The following is a 9,715-nucleotide window of genomic DNA, read 5'->3' as shown; positions in this document are numbered from 1 at the left end:
GTTCAATTCTGGCCTCGGTCGCTGTCTGCATGGAGTTGGCACATTCTCCCCGTGTCTACGTGGGTTTCCTCTGGGGTGCTCCAGTTTCCTCCCACAGTCCAAAGATGTGCAGGTTAGGTTGATTGGCCGTGCTAAATAGACCCGAGTGTTGGGGAGTTGGCAAAGTAAATATGTGGGGTTACGGTAATAGGGCCTGGGTGGGATTCTGTGGTTCGGTGCAGATTCGATGCCGAAATAGCCTCCTTCTGCACTGTAGGGATTCTATGATTCTATAATCCCATTAACCTTCTTGAATACATGCCGTACCTGCATACTAACTTTTTGTGACTCTCACACAAGAACACATAAATCCCTCTGCACCTCAGCATTCTGCAGTCATTCTCCACTTAAGTAATACATTTTTATAATTCTTCCTGCCAAAGTGAATAACTTTATATTTTGCCACATTATACTCAACATCTTCCAGATTTATGCCCACACAACCTATCCTTCTACAACCTCATTATGCCCTCTTCACAACATACTTTTCTATCTATCTTTGTGTCATCTCCAAATTTAGCTACCATGCCTTCACTCAAGTCATTGATGTAAATTGTAAAAGTGTTGCGACCCCAGCACAGAACCCCGATTTTAACACTTTCCCCATGACAGATGTCAAGCTAACTGGCCAAGAGTTTCCTATTTTCTGCCTCTCTCCCTTGTTGAATGGAGTGGTTAGGTTTGCTACTTTCCAGTCTGATGGAAACTTTCCAGAATTTAACGAATTTTGGAAAGTTAACACCATCGTGTTTACTATCTCAGCCACCGCTTTTTAAGACCGTCGGATGAAGCCCATCAGCACCCGGAGACTTGTCAGCCCGCAGCTCCATTCCTAAATGATCTTGGTCTAATTAGAAGTTGACGTCTTCTCACTCTTATTCTATTTCCAATGTTGGAGGGATTGTCTCCATCCGCCCAGGCTCCTGTAGAACATGCAAAGCGGCATGGTCCTGCTGGGCTGAATGCTGTAAATAGTACTGGGTCCCTTTATCATTTGAAACAACTGATTATCCTTCAAGCCTCTAAATTCAAAAGAATACTCGCCCCTGTCTATGTAACCTGTCGTCATAGCCTAATCCTTTAAGCCCCGGTATTATTCTAGTGAATCTGCACTGCACCTCTTCCCAAAGCCACAATATCCTTCCATCTGAGATCAGTTGGCATAGCACAGAATAGGGATTCCTTGGTCTGAATAGTTCAGCTTCTCACTGGATAGACACACCAATGGATGTGAGTCATTCACATTGAAGCTGAACCCTAGATCCGTTTCCTTGGTACATCCTGTGAGTCACCCTGCATTTCTTTTGTTTTTGAATGTGTTACTTCTCTGCTTTGATTTGGTGTACAGGCCATAGGTGTCGCATAACAGAGCAATCCATTCCATTTTAACTGCTAAATGCTACACTTAATCACTTCACTGGAGGGGAAATGGAAAATCCATTGAATTCCATCCTTTCCAGACAGGAAGAAACAATTGTTCGTTATATAGCATCTTTCACAATCTGTGGCTGTCCCAAGCACTTTGCAACCAATTAAGTATTTTTGAAGTGTCGTCACTGTTGTCATGCAGGAAACACAGTAGTCAATTTGCACACAGTAAGCTCCCACAAGGAGCAGTGTCTTCAATTGTTTTATCTTGCTTCATACTATCGAAGAAAATCTGAAAAGAACCCAGTGTTGTTTTGTAAATTGATCTGATTTTAAATACATAATGCTCTTGCGAACAAGGCAGCTTTACAAAACCAGTTTAATTCTGTGATAATATTTTAGTTGTATTCAACACTACATGTCACCTGGTTTCCAATTACTATTGTTAAATTATCCTTTCAGCCTGTGTAAGTTAGTGATCTACCTGGTTGGAGCTTCCCCGAGGAATGTGTAGCAGTAAGTTGTTGTTAATTTTGTGTTCATTGAAGTTAGTGTTACAAATTGGGAAAGTTACTATTTTGGAGAATGTAATGATCACATTTTCCCAGTTGGAAACACAATATAGGTTTACCAGTTCTGGAGGTGTTCCTGAAATTTTCATCACTCTCTGCGTCCAACTGCTCTGCCATTGGTCACCTGTCAGGTCCATCCTCACGACATGTTGCCCTTTAGTGTTGAATGGATAGTGAGTGGAATCTTCATCAATTGGATGATTAGGAGTCTCCACTCCACCCCATCCATCTTCAATATTTTTGGAAATAGGAAACAGAAGTTGAAAGATTTTTTTAAACTACTCAGTATTAAAAGTGGTGGAAATTAATCGTTGTCCTGGCATTTCCGGGAATTAATCCTGAAGGGTTGGTTTTCCTAATGCAAAGTCAGCTGCTCAGATTGATTTCACAATGGACTTTTACAGATAAAAAGAACTGGAGTCAGCTTCCTTTCAGTATAAGGCAGTGACAAACAGTTTACCTCATTTTATAACAGACTTGAAGCTAATATATAGTTCCTTTAAATATGTTAGTGGACTAATCATTAGTTCCTTTGAACACACTAGAAACTAATATTGCACTTGTTTTAATGTATGAGTGATTAATGGTTTACATTCTTTAAATTTTTTTTATACTTTTCCAATTCAATCAAATCAAGTCCAATTCAGAGTCTCAACAAGTTGAGACATTTCCAATCCAGGCTGGCGAGACAGGGCAAGCGGCCATTTACCCTGTCCCGGGCCTGATCTACATGAGCCAAGCTGATTGGAGGAGGGAAAGCAATTCCTCCTCCAAGACTTGAGCTCATTTGCATCTTAGCCAAAAGGCCGAGATACCGTTTTTAAAAATTGCTTCATATGAAACATATGAAGCTTCAATGTAACCTAATGACCTCAACCAAGTGCAGCATCCGCATAACTACACTTGATCTTAGCCAAAAGGCCGAGAAGCGGTTTACATTCTTTAAATACGTTAGATGCTGATATAATTGACTCTAGAATTCCCTCCCTAAGCCCACACACTACTTTACTCTCTCTCACACCACCTTTAATATATCTTTATAATCTACCTGTTTGACTAAGCTTTTGGTCACTTGTCCTAATATCTCTGTGGCCCGCTGTCTGATTTTGTCTGATACATTAGGATATTTTAAATATCTCTACCTTTTAAACTGCACTAATTAATAATACAACTTTCTAGCAGGTTTACGTCCTTTTAAATTAAATTCATCAATAATTATTAGTTAGCTTCCTTTAATTACAACAGTCTGCACTATAGAGATCTTTTAAGTTAATGACAAAATAGCATGTTTGCGTTTTAATCTATTTTAAAATAGATAAAATTTTTCTAATTTAATCCTAGTAATTGTACTTTCTGATCTTATTCTGTGTTACAATCCTGTTTTTAAATTCGGTCTGACTATATTGGGATGAAGGAAGGAGCGTTGATAGCATCAATCCCTCTGCATTTGGTTGTGTACATCATTGCTGATGTAGCACCAACAACTCATGATTTACAATTTGATTCCTTGCCATCTTTTATCAACATGAATTTCTTGTTCCTTCATCTTTATCCCAAAACTATGGCGAGGTTGGCTAACTCAGGGCAGCAAAGTATATTAATTGCTTGTGCTGGAATATAAGGTGGTAGTTGGCCCCACTAGCCATGACCAATTCTGGTCAGTAATCTTAGGTAGGTTATTCTTGCCCCTTGAGAGGATACAAAACCCAAGATAACCCGTTGAGTGTTGAAAATTTGTTATTAGGAAAGGTTGGGTAAGTTGGGCTTATTTTCTTTGGGGGAAAAATAAGATAGCCTTATATTCAGGATTAGAATGGGAATCTAGGCAAATTATTCACCATGATCAAGGGTACAATTACTAGAGGATGTAAATTAAAATGAGAAGATTGAGAATACAGCAACTGGCATTTGTATATCACACTTAATAAAATAAATCATGTGAGTACACTTTCCATTTCACCTATTTTGGTAGGGACCCGGAGCATTTTTGATAAAAGTATCATGTGAATGCAAGAACATATGCTATTCAGTAAGAATTAAGTCTAGCAGATCTTTTCTTCCCCAATTCTAAAGAATTACAGAATATCTAGGAAAGGTGATACGACAGTGTCAGCTATTGCTCAGTTGCATGCCAACCTCTAAAATTTAAAGTTTATTTATTAGTGTCACAAATAGGCTTACATTCACACTGTAATGAAGTTACTGCGGAAATCCCCAAGTCGCCACACTCCAGCAGAAGGTTGTGGATTCAATCCCATTTCAGTGACTTAAGCATAAAAATCCAGTCAAGACTCTAACACAGTACTGAGTGAGTGCTGTACTGTTGGAAATGTTGTCTTTTCGATGTGACATTAATCCAAAGCCCCCAATCAGTTCTCAAGAAAAAGATTGAATGGTACTATTTCAAAAAAGGACTTGGGGAGTTATCCCTATTCTGCTGACCAATATCCCTCAACCAACAAAATAGATTATTGGTCATTATCATGCACGTTTGTGGGAGTTTGATGTGTGCAAATTGATTGCTGGATTAAGCATATAAGAGGTAAGAGCAGGTGTATACCATGTGGCTCCTTGAGCCAGCTCCACTATTCAGTATGATTATGACTGATCTTTTGCTGCAACTCCACTTCACTGCCTGATCCCAGGATATCAAAAATCAATCCATCCCAGCCTTGAATGTGTTCAAAGTTGGAGCAACCAGAACCCTGCGGGGTTGAGAATTCCAAAGGTTCATAACCCTCTATATCAAAGATAACTTTGAGCTGTTTTCTGTATTACAACAGTACATGATGTGGAGATGCCGGCGTTGGACTGGGGTAAGCACAGTAAGAAATCTCACAACACCAGGTTAAAGTCCAACAGGTTTATTTGGTAGCAAATACCATAAGCTTTCGGAGCGCTGCCCCTTCGTCAGATGGAGTGAAAATTTGTTCTCCAACAGTGCACAGAGACACAGAAATCAAGTTACAGAATACTAATTAGAATGCAAATCTCTACAGCCAGCCAGGTCTTAAAGGTACAGATAATGTGGGTGGAGGGAACATTAAACACAGGTTAAAGAGATGTGTATTGTCTCCAGACAGAACAGCTAGTAAGATTCTGCAAGATCAGGGGGAAAGCTGTGGGGGTTACTGATAATGTGACATAAATCCAACATTCCGGTTTAGGCCGTCCTCATGTGTGCGGAACTTGGCTATCAGTTTCTGCTCAGCGACTCTGCGCTGTCGTGTGCAACTCGGCCAACGTTGTCTACCTGATACGCTGCAGGAAAGGATGTCCCGAGGCATGGTACATTGGGGAAACCATGCAGACGCTACGACAACAGATGAATGAACACCGCTCGACAATCACCAGGCAAGACTGTTCTCTTCCTGTGGGGGAGCACTTCAGCAGTCACGGGCATTCAGCCTTGGATCTTCAGGTAAGCGTTCTCCAAGGCGGCCTTCACGACACACGACAGCGCAGAGTCGCTGAGCAGAAACTGATAGCCAAGTTCCGCACACATGAGGACGGCCTAAACTGGGATGTTGGATTTATGTCACATTATCAGTAACCCCCACAGCTTTCCCCCTGATCTTGCAGAATCTTACTAGCTGTTCTGTCTGGAGACAATACACATCTCTTTAACCTGTGTTTAATGTTCCCTCCACCCACATTATCTGTACCTTTAAGACCTGGCTGGCTGTAGAGATTTGCATTCTAATTAGTATTCTGTAACTTGATTTCTGTGTCTCTGTGCACTGTTGGAGAACAGATTTTCACTCCATCTGACGAAGGGGCAGCGCTCCGAAAGCTTATGGTATTTGCTACCAAATAAACCTGTTGGACTTTAACCTGGTGTTGTGAGACTTCTTACTGTGCTTACAACAGTACAGACAGTTAAGTATTTTTGAAGTGTAGTCAAAGAGATTCGGAAAGGCACAGGGCAAAGAGATTTGCTTCAGGAGTAGGGAATGGAGGGCAATGCGGAGAAGTGAAGTCGGTGAGGTTTGTGGACAGGTTTGGTGAACCTAATTACCTTTCCCATGTTAACAACTCGTGCTATTCCTACTTCCTCAGGTTGATCCAGTGACCCTTAGCTGCTTCTCAGTGCTGTAGAATGGAAGAACTTAATGTGCCAGCTATCATGTTTTCCTTCATATTAATTGTCTTACTGATCTCATTCAAAACTGATAAAATAAATCCCAAGTATCAGCAGCCTAACTGGGCTTCGTTCAAAATGTAGCTTTAAACGTTGTCAACTAAAAGCAATATAATTGTACAAAGTAGCATGAAAACTCCTAAATAAACCTTTTCTAATGCATTAGCTTACAGTGTCTTTAATTCCCTTTGAATGTTAAGGCATTGCCTGAGAATTGAACTATTATCCTGTCCCAACCTTGATGACAGCTTAAATTTTTTAATATAGCATCTTTGAGGTCGTAAGACGTCTCCTTAGAGAAGTTTGAGAGGAAATTTGATAAAACTGTTCCAAATCATGAGGTGTCTAGGCAGAGTAGAACAAGAGAAACTGTCCCCATTGGCAAAAGGGTCAAGAAGCGTGATTGGCAAAATAACCAAAGGTGACCTGAGGAAAATCCTTTTTACGCAGTGAGTGATTAGAATCTGGAATTAATGTCTGAATGTGGTGGAGGCAGGTTCAATTGTGGCTTTCAAAAGAATAATGTTTCTTTATTCGTTTACAGGATGTGTGCATTGCTGGCTAGGCTAGTATCTATTGCCCATCCCGAATTGTCCTTGAGAAGGTGGTGGTGAGCTGCTGCCTTGAGCTGCTGCAGCCCCTGTGACATAGGTACATCCACAGTGCTGTTATGGAAGAGAAAAGATGGTTGTAAGGAAAATGCTTTGAGGGGAGGGGGGAAAACAGTGGTGGGATAGCTGAGTTGGCCTTGCACAGAGCCAGCATGAACACGCTATCACCTGAGTGAAGAAATTTCTCTTCATCACTCCTAAATGATAGGCTTCCTTAATAATAGCTTCCATCATTTTCCCAAAGACTGATGTTAGGCTAACTGGCCTGTAATTTCCTTTTTTCTAACTCCCTCCTTGAATAGCCATGTTGCATTTGCTAACTTCCAATCTCCTGGGGTTGTTCTAGAATCTAGGAGCTGCATCTTTTCGAACCTGAGGATGTCGGCTATCAGGTCCCAATGATTTATCAGATTTTAGACTTCAGTTTCTCAGTTTTGTTAGGCTCTAGGTGACCCTTTATTCTTTGTATGTAATTTGAGTCTTCCACAGTGAAGACAGACGCAAAGTATCTGTTCACAGTCTCTGCCATTTCCTCATTCGTGGTGATAATTTCTCCTGTTTCTGCCTGTAAGGGACCAATGGTTACTCATGATGCTGAACTTGCAGGGCTACAGGGAATGAATGGGGGAATGGATTTGACTGGTTTGCTCTTGGAGAGCTAGGATATACTCAATGGGTTGAATGGCCTCCTTCAGTGCTGTAAATGACTTAGACTCCACTATCCTCCTTTTTATATACTTGTAAAAGCTCTTAATTGTTTTTATATACCTGGCTAGTTTACCCTCATTTTATTTTTTTTCCTTTTTATGAACTTTTTGACGGCTGTTTGCTGCTTTTTTAAACACTCCCAATCCTCGGGCTTACCACTATTATTTGCCGTATTATAAGTTTCTTCTTTTAATCTGATACTATCGATACTCTAGTCTAACAAAACCCTATGCAATTAGTGTTTTTCTAAGCTCCCTATAAATTTGGGATTTGGTTTTATAGTCATCTTAAATCTGTGCCCTTTTATTGAATTTGCTGACCACCAGGTTCCATTTGTTCCTCTATTCTATTTAAAATCTTATTTGTGTGAATAGTATCACCTTCAACAACCTGGACCTATATCACCATCCCTAAATTGGCTGCAATTTGATATCCTGAAATGCTATTACACCATTTTGAGAGCTCCATTGCCACAGGAACTACAACAATTCAAGGAGAAAGCCCACCACCACCTTAGAACAACTAGAGATGACAATAAATGGAATCTTGCCAGTGATGTCTACATTCTAAGAACAAATCAAAATATTTTTCACTTATTTCCAAAATATATGTACTGCACATTTTTCTACACCGAACTGCTTCCCATCTGCCCATGTTACAAGCCTATCTATGTCCTGTAATCTTACACAGTTATTGGCACAATTTGGTACTCTGTAATTACATACAAGTAGATTTCTTAATTCCTGAAAGTTTTTGTGGTCTCAAAGCAGAACCCTGTGGAATGTTATTCACTACATATTTCTGGTTCAAAAAACTTTCTTTAACTCCAACCCTTTTAGTTTCAGTGTCAACATCTTTGTCTGAATTTTATTTGTTGTTATCTATGCCATATGTCTATATGTAGCATTTTTTCAAATGATTTTTGAGTATTCGTATAAACTTCATTTCCTTAATCACTTAGTTTTTGAAAGTATTACATATGGTCATTGACTGACCCTGATTAATTTGTGTTTCTCAGTAATTTCATTCCACATTACATATACTGTTGTAGTTTACCAGTAACTGAAATAAGACTAATTTCTCATTTCCTGGCATTTTCCCATCTCTTTGAACAGAAGAGACATATTTGACATCCTCAATAACCTTCCTCACCATGAAATTTTGGATAATGAAGGGTTAATTTCCTTGGTTCAACTGTTGCTCCATCACCATAACTTCGCTGTGAGCGTGGCAAAAATGAAATGTTTGCAGCACAGTTACTGAAGTGGAAGCAACTCTGAGGAAATTCCTGGCTTTGTAGCTGGAGCTTCCAGTTCTCTTTCTTGGCTTCCCTTTGGGGTTTTGGATGTAAACCATTAAGTTTCAGTGACATTTCCATCTAAAGTCAGAGCAACTTCTTTAGTATTGTTCCTCTTTAAAGAATAAATTGCATCCACTCTTCTACAGCCAAATCTGGTTGTTCTACCACCCCAATATCCATCAGTGAAAACTGAGACAAATATCCAATGGCATCTGTGATTCTCACTTCAACAATTTATTTCTTAATAGTCTTACCACTATAGCTATTCTATTGTATATATACTGTTACAAAGATGGGTTTGTGCCAATGATTCATTTTTAATTTAATTGTCTGGATTTATACTTTAAGGTCAGTTCGTATCTGGACAAAGACAGAATTAAAATGGTTGTCAATTTGCATAATTTTGTAGCCAACTTCCACTTCATGGAGATGGAGTGTCTATGAAGAGTCCACCAAGGACAATGGCTAATCTTGAGATGTTGTTTGCTTTCTTCCTATCTTTTCAAATGGATTTAATCCAGGAAGAATGGACTATCAAAAGTTAATTATCTGGGCACTTAAAATTCATCACCTTAGCTATAACATAGTGGCCAAAGAGATGCTGCAGACATGAGCTTACCAACTATTGTTTTTTTTGGTAATATTATAAAATTCTGACAGGACTAGACAGGGTAGATGCAGGGAGGATATTCCCGATGGTGGGGGAGTCCAGAACCAGGGGTCACAGTCTGAAGGTTTAGGGTAGACCATTTAGAACAGAGGTGAGGAGACATTTCTTCACCCAAAGAGTGGTGAGCTGTGGAACTCATTACCACAGGAAATAGTTGATGCCAAAACATTGAATGTATTCAAGAGGGGGCTGGATACAGCACTTGGGGCGATTGGGATCAAAGGTTATGAGGAAAAAGCAGGATTAGACTATTGAGTTGGATGATCAGCCATGATCGTAATGAATGGCGGAGCAGGCTCGAAGGGC

At 39.9% G+C, this 9,715-nt stretch overlaps 1 pseudogene; it reads right to left on the bottom strand.

Moving 5' to 3' along the window:
• Positions 1-2,710: 2,710 nt before the first annotated feature.
• Positions 2,711-2,912, bottom strand: LOC144507419 (U2 spliceosomal RNA; annotated as a pseudogene).
• Between the last annotated feature and the right edge of the window lie 6,803 nt (positions 2,913-9,715).

Source organism: Mustelus asterias, chromosome 18 (assembly GCF_964213995.1).
Source record: "Mustelus asterias chromosome 18, sMusAst1.hap1.1, whole genome shotgun sequence".
Taxonomy (NCBI): domain Eukaryota; kingdom Metazoa; phylum Chordata; class Chondrichthyes; order Carcharhiniformes; family Triakidae; genus Mustelus; species Mustelus asterias.
Note: the sequence above shows the minus strand (reverse complement) of the source record. Positions and strands in the feature narration are given on the sequence as shown.